General features: G+C 42.7%; 1 long non-coding RNA gene across 1 annotated transcript; it reads left to right on the forward strand.

Annotated features, from left to right (window-relative positions):
• Positions 1-10269: 10269 nt before the first annotated feature.
• LOC133157391 (uncharacterized) lies at positions 10270-18603 on the forward strand. Its single transcript, XR_009715007.1, has 4 exons — positions 10270-10386; positions 17500-17553; positions 17678-17734; positions 17876-18603. It is a non-coding gene; the product is annotated as an uncharacterized LOC133157391 (long non-coding RNA).
• The last annotated feature ends 851 nt before the right edge of the window (positions 18604-19454 follow it).

Below are 19454 nucleotides of genomic sequence, written 5' to 3' on the forward strand. Positions count from 1 at the left end.
GGCGGAGTCTTTACCAATGACAATGCAATTGGAATTTTCACCTTTAAAAACACATCCAGTCTCTGGGTGCTATGAAAAAAAAAAAAAAAAGGTCCTTGTCGAGAGATAAAATACACCCGTAAGGTCGGGCGGCCGCCTTTCAACGCGAGGCCTTAGCCACAGAGCTGTTGATCCAAGGCTTCTTTTCATGCAGCCGCTACATTTGGATTCCCGGCCCCTCCCTCAAATCCCACAGTGTGCTCTCAAGGAAATGCGTGGAAATGAATTATGGAAATTTCTGATGGGAAACTCTGCGCATTAGTGTTTCATTTAGCGTGCTCGTATCCAGAAGCGCCGCTCTGACCTGCGAGGGAAAGGCGCTGGAAATATAACTCTCCGTGGCGGGGGAGCCCACAGGGGTGCATCTCCCAGTCAGGGCACGAGCCGCTCCATTTATCTGCTAGTGGCCTGTGCCCGTCTGATACAAGTTCTCTCACAGGTGGATTTATCACCGCTACCCGCAGCTGCAGGCCTACCAACTCAATTCAGGCCTCGATATTTTATACCGACTAAGCATGGCAACCTCTGCTGGCTCTCCTCAACTTCTCCACCTCCGGGGTTTCCTCTTCTGGACTTTTCCCCTTTCTGCTCCATTTTACAGCAAGATTACAAAATGAACTGGATTGTTTTGTGTTTTACCTGCTTGAGAATAAATGAGAGAAAGATTTTCACTGATTTGGCTGTAAAATTGAGATAATAAACTGCCGTAAGATGCTAGGCGGGTACTCACAGCTAGCTAGCTAGCGAGCTAATGTCGTTGACTTGTGCCATATTATACAACAACAACGCAATGACCTATTAGCGCTCTTAATTAAAGAGTGAAAATGACTTCAGCATCAATAAATTATTTAGCAAACAGTAAGTCTGTAACTTCCTTGACATGTCTCCACAACCATCTTATCGGAATTACTACTACACAATGATGGCAGAAACCTCGATGAGGAGAAAAATTTCATAAAGTCGGATCATTCTGGTCACTCTTAATTCCAACCACTCGTGATTGTGCTATCAGCTTGATTTTGATAACGTTCCCTTTTAAGAATTACGCCACCACAGCCAACTGGTCTCCATGTAGGAGGCAAAGCCTTCCGCCGGTGGCAAGCTGGTCCCGACCTGCAAAACGTGCCCTCTTCATGCTTGAGCCACACCTCCACTCTCAATCCGTCACACCATCCTGCCGTGCATACCTGGCAAACGTCACAGCAGCGTGCCAAAAAAGATTTATACCTGGTGTTTGACCTACTTGAGTTTGTGTCTATATTAGCAAAGGGAAGTGCTTGATCGGGGGGGTGGCTTCAAGTTCCCCGGTCTTACTCTGATGCATAAAGACGATGGAAGCGGCTAATTTAATGAGCAACAGTTGTCTCCTTGGCTTCTCCAGATGGCGCACCGTGGCTCAGCTCAAAGCCGTCTGGTAACATTGGCTTCACAACATACGCGTCATTCCCTAATAGCTAGCATCTCATACCGCGCAGATGCTAAGTTAATTCACTTGAAATTGTTCGGAGAATGCCCAACTAAGAAAAGGGACACGTTGCATAGATCATCGCTCAAACCTTTACTGCAAAAAAGACGCAATAAGAAACATTTTCCGTATTTTTTTTTTGCCCGCCACTCAGACACATGTTGATGAATTAGCTTTAATTTACTCTCACCCGTGCTCTATGTAAATCCTCATGGAAAAGTTCCCACTTGCGCAACATCAACACATAATATATATTTTTTCCAATGGCGGCATTAAATGACTACAGGTAAGTCACTTGGCACCGAAGCGAAACATAATTTGACGTCTGCGGAATGAGACACGGGAGAAATGTATCGCTGCGCCGCCTCATTTGCATGATAGAATAACCTTCCTTGTGTTTGCGAGCGAACCGAGCTAATGTATTCACTGTATTTGTGGTCATGCTCCTCAGCTTTTATCACCCAGAGACTAGCGTTAAATCACCTCACTGGGGGAATACGTGGCAGGAAAAAGGAGGAAGAAATGAAGCGGCGGCTTCTGGATCTAATGAATTCCCCGGAGAATAAACATACCTTTGAATAAAGCCCTAATCGCAAATTAAGTGCTTGTTGCCGTCATACCTTTGTAGAACATCCCCACCAACATCGGGCCTGCCAATGCGCCCGTTCAAATGATTTCCCAGCAACAATGAAGCGTAGATAAGAAGTAAGCTAGCCGCTCCGTGTTTAAAGATAGAACGGGGGGGCTCATTTCCAAACTAATCCCTTGTTTCAATCCCCACTTCATTTACGGCGCGCAGACCCCCGAGCTCCACGAGGTCGAAGCGACTGTGGGAAGGTCACTTGGGCAGGTCTCGTTTTGCCGCTCAAATACGCAACGGCTTGTAGCGTGGTGATGAATGGCGCCGCCCGTTCATTATCGTGTTTTTCCTCCTCGGCAACATGGCTACGCGGAAACGAGCTAGCGTCACAAAGACCAGGCTAAGTTTCTCTTAGTGATATAATCCCACTGAGCCTTCTTTGAAGGAGTTCTTACAGCGGGAAGGTGGAGAGGGCAGATTTTAATCAATAGAGGAAAACAAGGAGCTCAGGGGACGTGAGGAGTCGAGCAGTCAGGATGAAGATTAAACGCCTCTGTCGAAAGTACGCTTGGTTGATGTCAGAAAGCCGGGGTAACTTCAAATCCATCTATCAAAGGGGTATCAAACTGTGTTTTTCCAACAAACGCCGTGTTATATGACATGTATTCTCCCTTACAGCTGTAGGTGAGCGGGCGGATCATAAATCATAGCAGACAAAGCTCAGCTTGACCTCTAAACGTCGGGCTATTCCGATGCAGCGTGGATCTGGATAGGTACGTTTTTATTTTTTATTTGTAACAACGGAGACGCAATCCCGTAAGACCGATTCTACATAAACAAGTTGGTTCTTTTTTCTGTACTTCTCGAAACTTAAGAAGTGAGGATGCTCTGAGCCGCCGCTCAACTTTCAACAGGGCATGAAATAAGGTTGGGGGGGGGAAAAAAAAAATAGATTTGCACAGTTGCACGAAAAACCTCAGCAAATGTAGTTTGGAGCATCATCTCGAAATATGTTTCCACTTCAGACCACTTTTAGCTTGGTGTCGTTCAGGTGTGATCAGGTGGACATCGTTGAAGGTTATAAACTCAATCGTATGCATGGAGGTTCTCACAAATTTAGTCAGGCTGAAATAAAAAAAAATCCAAACAACGATATCTAGGGAACACCAGGCTATTAAGATGCAGTGATTGAGGCAGTTTAAGGACTTTGCGCCTTTCTTTTGTGTTAATTAGAAGCTGGCAGCCATGTTGGCTCCAAGGCTGGATTTGCCTTTGATTAAGAAGCACTCATGAGAAGAAGGCCCAGCGTGATAAAGCCACACTCAGGCAACAGGGACCCCCCAGCTGTATAAAAGCAAACCTTCCTTCTTTCCCCACAGATTAGAGAGAAGAACCTAAAGAGCCTCCATTTGTTTCTACTAACTGACACCAAGTATCCTATTTGCAGCAGATGAAGATGTCCCAGACCCCGACCCGGGTCTTTGCTGAGAATCAAGGGTCACACTGCGAGGGAGGGGGGGTTCTCCGTTGAATAATTGATCAATGAATGTGCGGTGAAAACAGAAAACACAGCTTAGCACTATATTTCCCCTCTCCCCCTTGTAATGTGCATGGAATCCCACGGATCCATCAGCTACATGCAAAGCTCCGCTGAGCTGAGCTGAAAGGCCTTCAAGTTCACTTCAATTATTCAACATCCCTCCAAGATTATGAATTATTGAGCTAAAAATATGTTCCATATACGAGCATGTGCTAGTGGTCGGCGTTACTCTGGAGCTATGCGGGAAGTGTGTTTGTGTGAAGCAGGGAAACGTTGGAGCCCAGAAGAGATTCAAATGCGGATGAAACCTGCGTCCACGCTCGTGGCTTTAACGGAAGCAAATGATGAAGATGCCTTGGAATTTCATTTTTTCTGTCTCTCTTCCTTTAAGATCCACCCAGGCCTCAATTCGTCACTTTTGGCTTGTGCAAAAGAGGGGGAAACAGATGATGTGATTAATTATCAATAAGTCCCTCAGCAAATCAAAGCCAGTTTGGCAAAGAAATGACAAAAAAAAAGAAAAGAGGCCAAAAAGAGGCGCCCGCCATTCGCCGCCATCTCTTCATTGGCCTCCACTCTCATCCACGAGGTGTTTGAATAGATTGTTCCAATATTTTCATTGCTGATTCTCACTCACATTTTTGAACTAGAAAGACAGCCAGACCCTAAAAATGGCGAAAAAAAACGGCTTGATTTCTTTTTTAACTGAAAGTGTAGTCATTAAGAAAAATTAAATCAAGGTACCCTGATATGTCTCAAAACGGGGTAAGTTGGCAACTTTTGCACAAAAGAAAGCCTTCGTCAATTTATACGGTATCAACTTTGGATTGAATTCGAACGGCAATGTCGTAAAGTCGTAAAAAAAATTAAAATATGAACTACCGTATTTTTCGCACTATAAGGCGCACCGGATTATAAGGCGCACCTTCAATGAATTGCCCATTTTAAAACTTTGTCCATATATAAGGCACACTGGAGATTATAAGGCGCACCTTAAATGAATGACCCATTTGAAAACTTTGTCCATTTATAAGAAATATACATTTGACCCGCGGGCCGGACTTTGGACACGCCTGCTGTAGTGGCTCAATATTGGTCCATATATAAGGCGCACCTGATTATAAGGCGCACTGCCGGCTTTTGAGAAAATGAGAGGTTTTTAGGTGCGCCTTATAGTGCGGAAAATACGGTAGTCACCTCACGCCTACCTGATGACTTCATATAAAATGCAGTAAAAATGAAGAAATAAAAATGAATACTTCACCATGTCTTCTCAAAATTTACAAAGAAGCAAACCAACAATTTTTATTTTATTTTTTTCAATTGTAAGACCAGTGAGGCACAAGAGCGATCACATTCCCCCTTCAGCCCATCACAGAGTCTCTAATAAGCTTCTCCGAGCGTGGAGGCAGACATGCAGATAGCTACTCATTATCCTCTCTAGCGGCGTTGGCCGAGCACTCGCACTGTTTGCGGTCAACCTCTTTTCTTATTGTAGGGTAAACATTTACCCAGTAGAGACGGACGGACGGACGGACATGCCTTGACCATTAGGCCCCCGGGGAGAAAGACGGCCCTACGCACTTAACATTACAACTCACTCACGCTCACTTTACCACGGATCTTTTGATCGGGATTTACAACTATCTGGGGAGCTTTTCTCACTGAGCAAAAAAAAAAAGTGGTTTGACACACTTTGCGGGCAAAAGAATTGCATTTTGATCAAATCCTTGAGCGAAAAAAAAATTGCATTTTGATCAAGTCACACAACACATTGCGATGGAGCGGTTGCCATCCTTCATCCGTCTATGACAGGCTCGGGGAGTGAGTGGGGTGAGCTAGCTCTCTGGGGTAAAAGAGGCTCATTAGGCAGCCACTGCCTCCCTCCCAATAACCCAGCTGGGTCTGAGTGCCAGCAGACCGGGCCGCCATCTTTCTCTTCTCTAATTTTTGTCTGATCGGCCAATCATGTCGGGTTATTTACATGTATGTTGACGAGCTGAAATCACATTGTCGTGATAAGTGGCAACGAAATAGGGGTGGAAAATTATAGCAGTTTTTTTTTTAATGATGTATAGAATTCTCTCTTGGGTCCACCATGTGGGGGAGTTCTCATTTCCAGGGTGAATGATTCCTTAAAGAGGTTCTCAAGGCTACTGGTCACATGCTTGTTAGTGCTCTGATGAACCATTTTGCCTCCCTTCATGTTGGGATAATTATATCCTCAATTAGCAGCCTCTTGGAGTCTGTTGCCTCCCAGCTTCTCTTTTATTATTGATATTCTTGCTTAGTTCTCAATCGATTTGAATGAATGACAATGAAGTGATCGTTTGTGATGTCCTTCAGCAGTCTCAAGATGATCGTGAACGTCAGCGGCAACAAGCAAACCATCCATAAAATCAAATCAAACTGAATATAACGAGACAATAACAAAGAAGTACGGTCCTCGCCGGGTTCAATTCGACACAGAGTGAACCCCGAAATATACTTGATGCAGCGTTCCTGAGGGAACGTGGCGATGGGGGTCTGCTCAAATTACCGCCTCTCGTCTACCAAGGTTGGAGACTTGCATGTCTTCAAATTAAGGCTGCTAAGCGCCAGAGTCAAATTGGAATTCCCATTCTATTACCAAGTCATGCCCGGCAGCAAATAATGCCAAATGGGCCCCTGTGCGAGAGGAGCGAAGACCATTATAGGGCAGAAATGTGAAGGTACTGATCTATTTGCTGAAGATAAACTTAGCATATGTCTCCCAGTGCTGTCTTTGCAGGATCTGTAACAATCAGAAGGTCTTTTTGGGAACTTGATTAAAAAGACGTGGTGAGATCAAAGTGGAGTGCTCAGTGCAGATGTGATGGGATATTTTGACGGTGAGAAAAGGATAATGCGTTTCCTTGACAATGGAACGTTAAACAATGCAGACAGTCTGTTTCAGCACTTTTATAATTAGCAAGACGCTAGAGAGATGCGCTTGCTATGTTCACGCACTTTCAGAAATATAGGTATGGTAGGAGTCCAATTTTGCTCAAAGTTCAGTACCATCGAATTATTTATTGCAGTTAAATGTTTGGAGCATTTTTAAGAAATAAATGTAAATGCATGTACCGTAATTTTCGGACTATAAGTCAGAGTCAGAGTCTGCTTTATTGTCAATTCCTTCATGCCGAGACACAAAGAAACCGAAATTTCCTTTCCCCTATCGCACCGGAGTATAAGTCGCACCAGCCATAAAATGCCCAAAAAAAGTGAAAAAAAAAACATATATATGTATATAAGTCGCTCCTGACTATAAGTCGCCCCCCCACCCAAACTATGAAAAAAAACGCGACTTATAGTCTGAAAATTACGGTAAATATGTACACTAAAATGTACAAAAGTTGGAATTTGAAGGATAGCGTTATACGACAATGATAATAAACCTTTCTCAATCACAGATTCCAGATTTGTGGTATTTTATAACTCAATTTTGTTAGTCATTTTTGATGTAATTGCACCTTTGGTCACTAGATGGCAGCACACCATTGCATTTAAAACATTTTTCAAAGACAATAATGAATCCTCTCCCACCCTGTTCATTTTTTCCAATGTATTATCGCTGTATACTTTGTGATTACAAGTTTATCAAATGTCTTCCTCGCCCTCTCTCTGGAAAGCACAAACAAGCCATCTTCCCTCCCGAGAGAAGATGCCGCGGCATCCGGCGCATCCATTACGTTCCCTTATGCCAATCTTGTCTTTCTTATTTAAAGCTATTTGGAGGCTGACAGCTCATCTGGGTCTATATCAGCAGACAAAGGGATGTGCCATCATCCAACCACATCAGGCATAGAGAGCCTATCACACCACGGGCCATGTTTAGTCATGGTGGATGGTGGCGCTGCTCCGGTTGCGTTGAAATTCCAAAGACGTGAGACGGACATATTGGGATAGTCATGCATTGTTTCACACCAGTCCGCTTCACTATCAGCTTGCACCATGCCGGGAGATATACCTGAGCACTGTCAAAACTGTGGCACAATTTAGTTTGGACGCAAAATGGCTGCCAAAGCATGTCAAGAAGCAAAAAGATACAAGACGACTAATCATACCGTTTTCGTTACTTTTTCTTTTGAATTCAGTTTATTCAGCGCTGGTTTGATAGTTATTAGTCTCATTTTAAATTCTCAGAACGGTTTCTCTTTCACTCATTTATAGCTAAACTGGAAATGTCAGTAAAAGTGGTTCACCTCTAAAGTGCAATCACTTAAGGGAACACGGATGCGCCGTGCATGCAGGGAGGATTTTTTTTTTTTTGCTATTACCAAAAGGATTATAATTTCTTTCCACTGTAATAGAATAAATCTAGTCGAGCTGAGTCAAAGAGGGAAGCTGATGCTGGCGGCTGTCTTTTTTTTTTTTTGGCAGACCGTTCTATCTGGGGCAGCGCAGGTGTAAAGGAATATTATTTTAACTGGCTTATTCATGGTAACAGGGCTGTACGTTCACAGGCTATCAAAGGTTTGCGCAAAAACAGAAATAGGCAAGTACGATTTGGAGCCGAGCGTGGCCGATAGCCAGGTTACTCTGAGCGTGTAAACAGGTTTTTTTTTTTTTTTCTGTCAGTGTTGCACAGGTGTGTTTTCTCTAACCCGGTCTGAGGGAGATTGATGATTTACTGCCAAGTGAAGAAATGGGCACAAATGAGGAAGATAGAAAAATTCTGTCTGCGTGCCCAATAAATGTGACCAAGTATTAAATTAGCAGTTAAATAAACTCCCTGTATGTTCTACAAACTTTAACTTTTTCTTATGTTATCAGATGTATGTTCAAAATAAAGAATGATTTGAATTTTTTCGGAGACTGTCACCTGTCCGCTAATCTTCATTTTCATCTCAAATTAGGTTAAATTATTTCAAGGTAACCATGGCAACACTGTATGTCACAGATATGATGTCATACTGCCCAGTTGGGAGTTCAGCCAAAAGTAACTAAAATATTTAATAGTTAAAAAAATAACTTTGGAGAGGTTAAGACACTGGTGTCAAACTCAAGGCCCGGGGGCCAGATACGGCCCCCCACATCATTTTATGTGGCCCGCGAAGACAAATTGTGCAGCAAATTCGTGTGTCATGACTAGAATTGCAAATTGTCTTCACTTTTAATAATATCTTTTTTTTTTAAATATTTGACCAGTTTTTACTCGTCTGATTTGAAAACGAGTTATTTGTCAGTTTGTTTTGTAGCTTTTACTGTATATAATATGAGGAGCTCATACATTTATTTGAGTTGACCTCCGAAAAAAGATACGACGACAATGCGGCCCGCCAAAAAAAACGAGTTTGACACGCCTGGTTTAAGATGTAGGAAAATTAATGCAGCTCAGTAAAGTTTGCGTTTCTACTCGACGACAATTGAAGCACAAACTACATTCGAACCGGATCGAGCTAGCTCACAGCCAAATCCGCAAGCTCAGGAAAGTCACCTGGCGGAAAGTAAAACAATCAGACACTTCCGAATAGAGTTTCACTTTCCAAAGCAGCTCCATTACTTGTGGACTGACTTCTTTGTGTAGCTACCTGGGCTGCGAGTTTATTTTTACCCTCCCTATGTCCCTCCTCATTCTTTAGCTGCTTCAGGAGATGGCGTTAGTTTGGCTTCATCTCTGACAAAAGATAAATGAGCTCTGGGTCCGTGGTGATCCACTATGGCTGCCAGGGGGTTCCAAAATAGCAAACTATTTTTCATATGGAGGGAAGTGATACAGAGCGCGCCGCTACAGCCGCTAACGTTTACCATATAACGTACATTTCATTTTCTGCCTTTTTTTGTTGTTGTTGTACTTTTCCTTTTAAACTTTCCATTTATTTTGTACGACCGCGGCAATTAAATTTGATGAAGCAGCTGCCGAGTACGACTTTACGGTAAAACGCATCGCAGTGAGTCCAAATGTAAAACGTCACGTGATAGCTTAACTCTCCCTCTGCGCAACAATTAGGTTGGATCGGCTTTGACATCATCACAAAATCGGTCATTAATCACCTCTCACTGAGAGGCGGGAAAACAAGTGTTTTGACATCGGGGAAGGAAAAAAAAATCCCATGTCAACAGGAGATCCACCATTGCTTGCTAGCAGCCAAAAGAAACTTTCCCATTTAAATGAGGAGCTACAGAGCTTCTGAGGCTCTTTGAAGAGATGCGCTTGGCACAAACAAGAGCGGCAGCCTCTCCTGTGTTTTTAACAGGCGAAACATGGCTGACACCTGATGGCTGATCAAACAGCAGCCATCTCTCCTAGCGTTGTCGTGGGAGCTCATCTTTGTACTGCGCGGAGAAATCTGCAGACCACGCTGCTGGGACACCCCAACACTCAATATTTACCAAAGGCTCCATCACCTAGCTGGCTGCACAATATTTGTAAAGGTAAATATATTTGTTGGTTTTGTCGCTTTTGCACTTTTGAGGCTGTCAGCGCCCGGGATGGGAAGCCACCCACGGCAAGGAGACGAGATGAAATCACCTCAGGGGGGGTGGCGATGAGCCTCGGTGGCACGTGGGCGCCGAGAGTTTTTTTTCTTGTGGGCTGAACTCTGTGATGTTCATACAAAGGTCAAAGTTATGCTTTGGGGACTTGAGTTTTCCTTCCTCTTCCCTTTCTCACTTCCTTAATGACGCCTGGCCGCTAGCTCGTTAGAGCTCGTATTAGCATGCGTGCTACCCGATCACGGAAAGTCAGACCGGCCACAGAGGACGCGTACTCCGAGAAGACCTTTAGCTGTCACCGAGGTGAGATGATTTATGATTTATTTGGCCATAACTCCCAGCTGGCACGCTTGCGCTGGGCCCACGTGTCAACAAATGCGATAGCTTAACGCTTTTCCGGAGCCGACACTTTTATTCATACGACTTATTTGCACATAGGCGCGTCCGTAATTGGAACGAGGGAAGGAATTATTAAATAGCAACGAATGACAGAACTCCTGCGGCACTAGATCCGCGGGATGAGGCTGACATGCTCGGCACACCTGGGCCTCCGGGCAGATGGTGAGGGTTGAGGGTTACGTAACACCAGACGAAGCCATATGTCTCCCAACCGCACAGAACCTTTAGGAGGCCCGCGCTTTGGCTTCCAAATGCACTCTGCGAGAGACCAGAGGGCAACCATGTGATGCTCCCTGATCTCAGACCAGGTGTTGAGCAACTTTCTTCTCCGCATTTGTTGGGAAGCAACCAGAAAAATGTCGAGTGGCGGCGTAATGGTGTTTTTTTGTAATGTACAACACAAAATGAATACATGCTATCCAATTTTATTTGCTAATATTTTTATATACAGTAATTTTCGGACTATAAGTCGCGTTTTTTTTCATAGTTTGGGTGGGGGGGCGACTTATACTCAGGAGCGACTTATATACATATATATGTTTTTTTTCACTTTTTTGGGCATTTTATGGCTGGTGCGATTTATACTCCGGTGCGACTTATAGTCCGAAAATTACGGTAAATACTTTTTTTTTTTTTTAAATGAAGTATAAGCCATTGTACGCCGCTTGAACTCTGAATTACCTGGAAGTTCAGAAAATAATCTACGAGAGCAGTTGTACTGGCTAACTGTCAGGAAACCTTTACTTCAATCGTCTTTTCTACATTCACTGTGCTGTTTACAAAAGCCCCGAAAAAAAGAGAAGCTAAAGCTAGGGGGGAAGCAAAAAAAAAAACACCTTCAGCAATCGACTCACTCTTAGCTAATTATTCATGGTAGATTCCCTTATTGTGATACATCTCTTTCGCAATAAAAGGCTTAAAGAGAGAAACGCACACAAGTGCGCTAGCTTGCGCGCAAACGCTTTCAGAGTGACATTTGAGACGCTTTCGGAATGGTTATAATGAAGAGTCGGAGCATCCAGAGGAGATTAGCGAGCTAAATGGGAAACAATAGACAGTACAGCGCGGGACAGGAGGATATGATTCTTCATTGTGTTAATCACAGCGGAACAGCCCTCGTCGTCTTGGCCAAACAATGCCGCGGGGATGCTAATGGTTACTGCCAGCCATGACGGAGAGCGCGCTCAAAATGATTGATAGTCAGAATCATATCAAGGTGACTTTCCATCAGAGATTGCTTAGATTGATCGATAATAACTAGCTTAACTTTCAAAATCATTTATCAGCTTTAATTTTTGTCCAAAGAGACAAACAGGGGGCGATCCTCGTTCTTGTCATAAAATAGTTAGGATGGAAAATTCTGGACTGAATTGAAGAAGTTGACGGCTGTAGCCTTAAGAATGCGCCGCCGGGTATAGGCCCCGTTTAGAATGCAAACTCTGCTCAAAGCTCAACTCTGTCGATCTGTGAAAAAAATAAAAGGGAACATTAGCGACGATGAGTCGTCAGAATGCATGACTTCATACACACGAGTTTATGAAGAGTTTGAAGCAGCTCGTGAACGTCGTTGCATTGGCTCCACTCAAGGCAAAGTATCTTGATTGGATCGTCCACCCCCCCAAGCAGAATAAGCAGACGACATGCAACAAAATAAAATTGACACTGATCTTGTGCAAAATAAATGTCAGGAATTATTTGCTGTGTGCTACGATTTTTTTTTGTCCATTTAAAAAAGTCATTGTTGTGTGTTTTGGCCCACGAGCGAGCGTTCAGATGTCCTAATCGATTCCCAGCGAATGGTGCGACGCCAACGTGTCGTCACGTTGAGAGGCTTATGCAAACGCAGGTGGGAAGGTGATGAATTTGATCTCACCTGCAGTGAGAGGAGCAGATGCTCGAGAATGATTCAGGATGTCACCACGTGTGAAATATGAGCATGTGTGAGTAGATGTTAAGGGACAGGCTAACAGACTTAATGTGAGCGTGATAAAGCTTAATGTTTGAAAATAGCAATCGATTGTTAATTCCCAAATTGATGTTGACATTTCTACTTGTGCCCACTTGATGTTCTGGAAATATTAGAATGATTGTGCCAGCATTTTGGATTTTATGGTTGAGTCTTACCGTCGAGAAAAAATGTCTACTTTTTTTTTTTCACTATGAGGAGCAACAGGCTTAACCTCCATAAAATCCAAAATAACGCAGCGATCGATAATTTCCCAAATTTAAATCGGGATGAGATGAAATGTGCACATACCGTATTTTCCGGACTATAAGGCGCACCATTAATGCATCATGTCAGATTTTTAATCCAAATCAAATCATTCTCCATTTTGTCTTTTTTATTTCAACTTCAGATGCAAAAAATGACTTTATAATCACAAAATAATGATCCATAGTCTTTTTGATTCATGATTCATAGTCTTCAGCGGGCCACTTATGATTGATTTCATGACATAGTGCTTCGGGCCAGTTTAAATTTAGGAATTTGGTCCATATATAAGGCGCACCGGACTATAAGGCGCACTGTCGGCTTTTGAGAAAATTTTAGGTTTTTAGGTGCGCCTTATAGTCCGGAAAATACGGTACATACATTTAGGGGACTATTGGGTTTTGTTTTTAGACTTGAAGTTTTTAAAGTAAGTACTCATTGAAAAAAAAGGGCCCGTTGAATTTACTCAAATTGATCAATTGGTTGCATAAATTAAAATCATCTGGATTCAGATTTTTGGGAATTTTTTGGAAAGGTTAAAAAAAATAATAATATGAGCTCACCAAACAATTCGTCTAACTTTTACTACCTAAACCGTTGTAATCTTCTTCACGTAAGCATCTATTGAAAATGCCTAATCCAAAAAATTCCTTCGACCAAAGCGAAAAATTATTTCTCGTTAATCACTTTTGTTAAGGAGACAGAGAAAGCGGCGAGCGTGATCAATCCAAACATTAAAGACATTACACAGAAGAGAGCTTGATTAACCATCTCCGCCTCACGCGCATTCTTCAAGGTGGAAAAACACTTAACTTTTCTATTCATATCGAACCATTTTTCAAGCACCGTAATGCCGACATTGTTTATTTTGAAAAGGTCGTTAGAAGCGTAGGCTGTGATTTGACGGAGGGAGGGAAGGAGGGAGCTTGGGCACGGTCGGGCTGACTTATGGACATCCAACAGAGAAGGAGCCTCTTCATTAACGCGGTGATTAAAATTGATGGGAAGCTACGCGGCTCCGGCTCCTCTGAACTCCCTGGAGCATAGCTCTCATTCCGCGCTCATTTATTTGGGATGTTGCGTTGATCAATAAAAAAAAGGTGCCTGCTTCTCACTATGGGGTCGGTCTGGCTGGGGAGGGAAAAACCTCACAGAGGAAAACAAAAGAAAAAGACAAACAGAGAACAATTCGGGATTTGGGAAACCAGAGGGAGCAAAAACAAATGTTTGACTCGTTTCCTCGCTGTGATTTTTGTCGCTACTTTTGCTCTCATTTAGTTTTCAAACTTTCTGGAAAAAGAAACAAGTTCAAAAAGTTGGCTAGCATTCATTAGTAGAGTCGAAGCATTTGGAAAAACCAATCAAATTGGGATTCTTCCCGCCCTCGTTAATGATATTTAATAGCAAAATCAAGCTAGACAAAAGTATTGGGACAGTGTAAGACAGCTTTGATTCAATTTGCACTTTTTTTCCCCCTCTTAACACCCCTAGAGGGCATTGTTTTGAAAAAAAAAAGAATCCACAAATTAGCTCAAATTAGCTAGTTAGCATCAATTCCAAATCCAAAATTCAGGACATTGAAGGAAAAATGGGCAGTCTGGTCAAATTCCCTAACATGACAATCATTCATTGCTGCTAGATGAAAAATGCAGCTCTGGATATTTGTGACATATTGAAAATGAATATACTCCACTAAGTCAATGCTTCCCAGCCAATAAAGGAGACTTTTATTAGTTTAGGGCATGTTAATTAAAATTTAGTGCAGCCTTGGTGGCTGGAGTAATGTACTAGCAAGAGGACAGAGCCACGGGAATTAATTTCTGTGCACTGGAGCGCTGCCAGATAATATGCAGACATGATGAACACAGTCCAGACTGTCTTTGTCTGGCCACTTCTGCTCATTGGAGTGGCCCGACGCTACCCGCTGCTCGGCCTAAGCAAACACAGATGACCGGGGTCATAGGTCGGATGCATTTGCCGTCGTTTGCAATGTGACATATAGTATGGACAAGTTTGGAACTGCGGGCGGGTTCCTATTAAAACGAAACAAATGCCTTTTTTTGTTTTGTTTTGTTCGTGTCATAGTTGAAACTGGTAAAAATGGCACTTTTCTAAAAAAACCAAAGTGACTATCAAACAATGATCTTTGGTGTTTATCCAATTATGCATTTCCTGTAAATATAAAAAGTCTACACACCCCTGTTTTGTGTCTTTAAAACCCCAGCGAAATCATTTAACGTGACCATGAAGCCGTTAGACTCAACTGAAAAAAATGAGGGGTGAGATAATGTAGTTGCGCAAGTGCGCACACCCTGTGTTTAAAAATTAACCAATCACAACCAATCGCTACTGCCACCAATCAAAGTACATCGGATGGAACAAAGTTCAGCTGTTCTAGTAGGCTTTTCCCGACATTCTTACATACGGGATTTAAACGGGGTCCCAGTTATAACGTAGATAATGTTACATCGGGCTGTTGGAGTGACGGCATCGAGGAGGTTCGAGCACTTGAGTGTTAGCTAAAGCGCATTCATATCCAAATATGCTAAGAAACGATAAAAGAAACACGTTGCTCCGAGCTTTACGACATGTAAATTGAGAACAATGCTATTTAAAAGAACAAAAATGACTTCTTTTGACTTGAGACCTGCGACTCCTCTGTGTGGACAATTCAAGCTTCGCCGAAGCCAGCGGGTTCCGGAGAGAGAGAGAGAGAGAGAGAGAAAGAAAGAGCGACAGAGTGCAAGAGAGAGGGCTTTGAGGAAAGTCTTTTTGTGTTGGAGCCTTTGAATATCTATTCTTTATGATCTCTATTCCCTCTGCTGAAGTTCAGTGTGCATGTGTGTGTGAGGGAAAGGCGAAGGGTGGAAATCATAACACTGATGATGAGATGACACCAAGCATACTTTGGAGAGCAATTTTGATTCTTTAGACATTTTCCTAAAGTCAGACAAATATAACCGGAAGCTACGGCTGTAGTCTTTCGGGCGGTTGTTATGACAGCGAGCGGTGTCAATCAACGGAAGAAGTAAACTAAACATGAAACGGGGCGAGTTATATAAAGCTCTCCTTGATGTTCAGCATCATACCTCTTTACCCCTGGTGTGTGTGTTCTATAATGGCACAAAGTAAGGACGGCTTGGCGCTGCCTTTTTCATCTCCGCCTGCCTTTTGTTAGTCGCGTCGAGAGCGGCAACGAGCCAGGGAAGGAGGAAGGCGAAGAGGAGGCTGCTTGGGATTGGACCCGGTCCCTGCACGCCCAATTAAAGGAATCTTCTGCTCAAAAGACAGTCTGGCAACATGTGTTCTGACATTTGTCTTCCTGAGTGTTGTGATTTACCGTACCATGGAGCTAAAGGCTAAATTAGTAGCCGCCCAACTTCAGAGACCGCACAGCGACGTCAGATTGGCGAGTATCGTCGGAGAGGATCAGAGAGGCACTGGCGTCTCGTTTTCATCACGGCGTGCAGCGGGAGAGCGCCGACGACTGATCAGTCCGACTCGTGTTTGTTGAGATGATGATACAAATGCATGTGATGCTCGTTGATCAAAAGATGATGATAACAATAACAGATCAGGAAGGCAAATTTTAGGGATGGAAGTATCGAATGACAGCCGATACAAAACATGACATATTCTGGATTGTAAATTTCTGTCAACTAAATTTAGTCTTAAAGTAAGAAAATGAAAATACCGCTCATTTATGAACATTACTGGTCCTTTAGTTTGTTTTCAAGATGGCTGCCTACTACAGTTTGTTCTTGTTTTGATTTTCCATGTAAAAATGCAATTTGTTGCGCATCTAGTCTAGAGGGATCCAGGGTTGAGGCCACCCCAAAACCCTTAACTATTTTACCGTTAACAGTCGATTTTTTTCCCCAGAAACAACTGAAAAACAAACACAAATTTCTCGCTTAACATCTAAATGGATCCTTTTTTTTCTGTCGACGACCCTCAAATGAAAAAATTCGGCCAACCCTGGTCGAGACAAACATGTGAAAACCTTTGTGAATACCGTATTTTCCGCCCTATTAGGCGCACTGGGGTATAAGGCGCACCTTCAATGAACGGCCCATTTTAAAACTTTGTCCATATATAAGGCGCACCGGCCTATAAGGCGCATAAAATAGAAGCTTTACTGCAACAAACTGAGGTTGACTAGGGTTGCGGTATGCACCCACTAGCCAATAACCAACGAGCCCTCTGTAAACAATCGCGTTTCTCAAACGATCTCCTATAAAATGATCGGAACTGACTAAAGTTCAATCTAACGCATTGGTACTACTTACCTATGTTTCCCTTCCATATCGATCCGTAGATTTACTCGAAACATGAACAGAGCAGCCTATTTTGACGTGAAATAGCCTCGCGCGTATAGCAGCTATTCGGTGACGCCCCCTGACTACAGTTACCGTAATGCTGGGAAGCGATGCGACCTTGTAATTTACTAGTCTTACTAAAACGTACTAAAACATTTTGGCACTGTGTACAACCAGTATGGATCAACAAATTAATCACTTGATCCATATATAAGGCACACCGGACTATAAGGCGCACTGTTGACTTTTGATAAAAAATTAGGTTTTTAGGTGCGCCTTATAGGGCGGAAAATACGGTATTTAAAACTCTGACATACCTGCAGGGCCAAACTAGAGTAATTATGGAAATAGAGTTGTGTTCCAGCTCAAGTGACGTCTGTCTCGCAAAGTTTTGCCTCCGTCTGAAATATTGTGTTGTGAATGTGGGATTGTTTTCCCCCCCTTCTCACTACCTCTCCAGCTCTAATAGAGATCCTCCATCCCCAGACGCTGCTTTGATGTCTTCCTGTGGGACGTACTTGTGCCACATAGGATCCTCTGGTAAGTCTTAGAACCAGGCGGTAATAACGCTACTAATTACACACCTACAAAAAAAAAACTCAACCTTGCACTCGATTCACCTGCCTCTTTGCTCACCCGTCTTGGAATTCAACTTTTGTTCAAGGCTCATTTGCGAAGCCGGAGTTGGGCTAGCTGGCGGAGACGTGAGCGAGCTAGCAAGGTGAGAGGATGTTGCCGCAGCAGCAGAAAGCTGCCTTGCGGTCAGCAGGGGGAAGAAGACATCAGGCCTCGGGGAAAAGCTCTTAACTTCTGTCAGGCACCAATAACCATGCCATTTTTCATCTCCCACTTTTTAACACAGAAAATCATCCTGCTCTCAAGTCATAAGAACTCCAGTCGCACGCCATCATCCATTCCAACCCCGACTAACGATTCCTCCCTCGGACACTAATCTCGATTTATTTTATTTTACATGAGGGGGTTGGATTACAGCACCCGTTTGGAATGGATGAAAATGATTGACTGTCATCGGCACTTAATGTAAACCATGTAAACATCAGCTCTTAAGAGCGTGAAGTTAATTTTGTGTTCAGATTTGCAATTCAAATAATACAACATCATATAATGAGAGCAGAATGCCCTTGCAAAATGTCACTGTATTTTAAACAAACATTAAATATGACATGTTAGGCAAATCATTTTTTATTACTACTTATATATGAATTTTTAATTCCATATATGGGCATTTGATGATTTTTTTTAATGTCCAGTAGTGATCCACTGTGATCAAACCGCAGCTAGGTGGTGCTATTGAGAGCCATGCCTCGGAGTTGGAAAACAACAAAGTGCATCAGAGCTCACAGAAATCATCCAAAAATTCAACGGCGTAGCATTTTTTAACATGGCTATGCAAAATGTATGATCATCTACAATTGTTGCCCTTCAAATGACAGCAATGCAGGTCTGCACCCACAAGGCTCACTATGTGGAAGGAGTATGTTGCCATACATCACAACGTTTAACCCTTTGAACTGTCAGCGACACTTCACTCAGACTCCCTCTCGACACGTTCATCTGTCAGACGGAAATCATAAATACAATCATTTCCCTAACGTTGTCTCTTTTATTCTGTCAACTTTTTCCAAATGTGAGTGCGCCTCTTCATTTCCGACACATGAATAAGTCAGAGATCATTAATATGTCTCTTTCATTACACAGCGGGATTCAGAATTGCTTGCCGAGACATGTCTACGCAGGGTTCGGGCTACTGATGTCCGATTTGTAAGGCTATGTCACCACATCCTTGTCGAAGTAATTTGCATACGTCTAAAAAAAAAAAAAGCCTTCACTTCGAATGTAGATCTAGTGATAAGCACAGCGGTCTTTTTAATATTGCATTGATTAAATATGATCATATATTTGTTCAGAGGACAAGCAATTAAAGATAAATAGCCTGACTTGTGGATTTAAATACTTATGGATTTAAATACTTTTTGTATTTCAAGATTGAGTTAGCAAAACCAGCTCATGTCAACATTAGCTAGTTTCGCTAACACTATCTTGAAATACAATAAGAAACATTAAGACTAATTTTCCTTCAGTTAAATTAACTTTGTTTTATTTTAAATACTTGCTAATGTTGACAAAAATCTTACATTTGCGCTAAACTTATTCTCAGGCTCCGTTGACAAAAACAACGTTTTGTTCCTTCTATTGAAATTGGCCAGATAAGATTAAAATGGAAGCCCATCGGTCTCCTTGGCTGTTGTCTGATAAACTTTTATTTGAAGGGTGTTCTATCTGCTGTGTCTCTTGTGTCTCCCTCCAGTGCACAACCTGATTTGAAATATAGCCTTACATAATAAGGGAGAAAAATAGAGTGGTGTTGCGCCCGAGAGCCGGTGTCAGCTTAATCAATCATTTTTAAATGCGGGCGGGAG

This window comes from Syngnathus typhle, linkage group LG7 (assembly GCF_033458585.1).
Source record: "Syngnathus typhle isolate RoL2023-S1 ecotype Sweden linkage group LG7, RoL_Styp_1.0, whole genome shotgun sequence".
Taxonomy (NCBI): Eukaryota; Metazoa; Chordata; class Actinopteri; order Syngnathiformes; family Syngnathidae; genus Syngnathus; species Syngnathus typhle.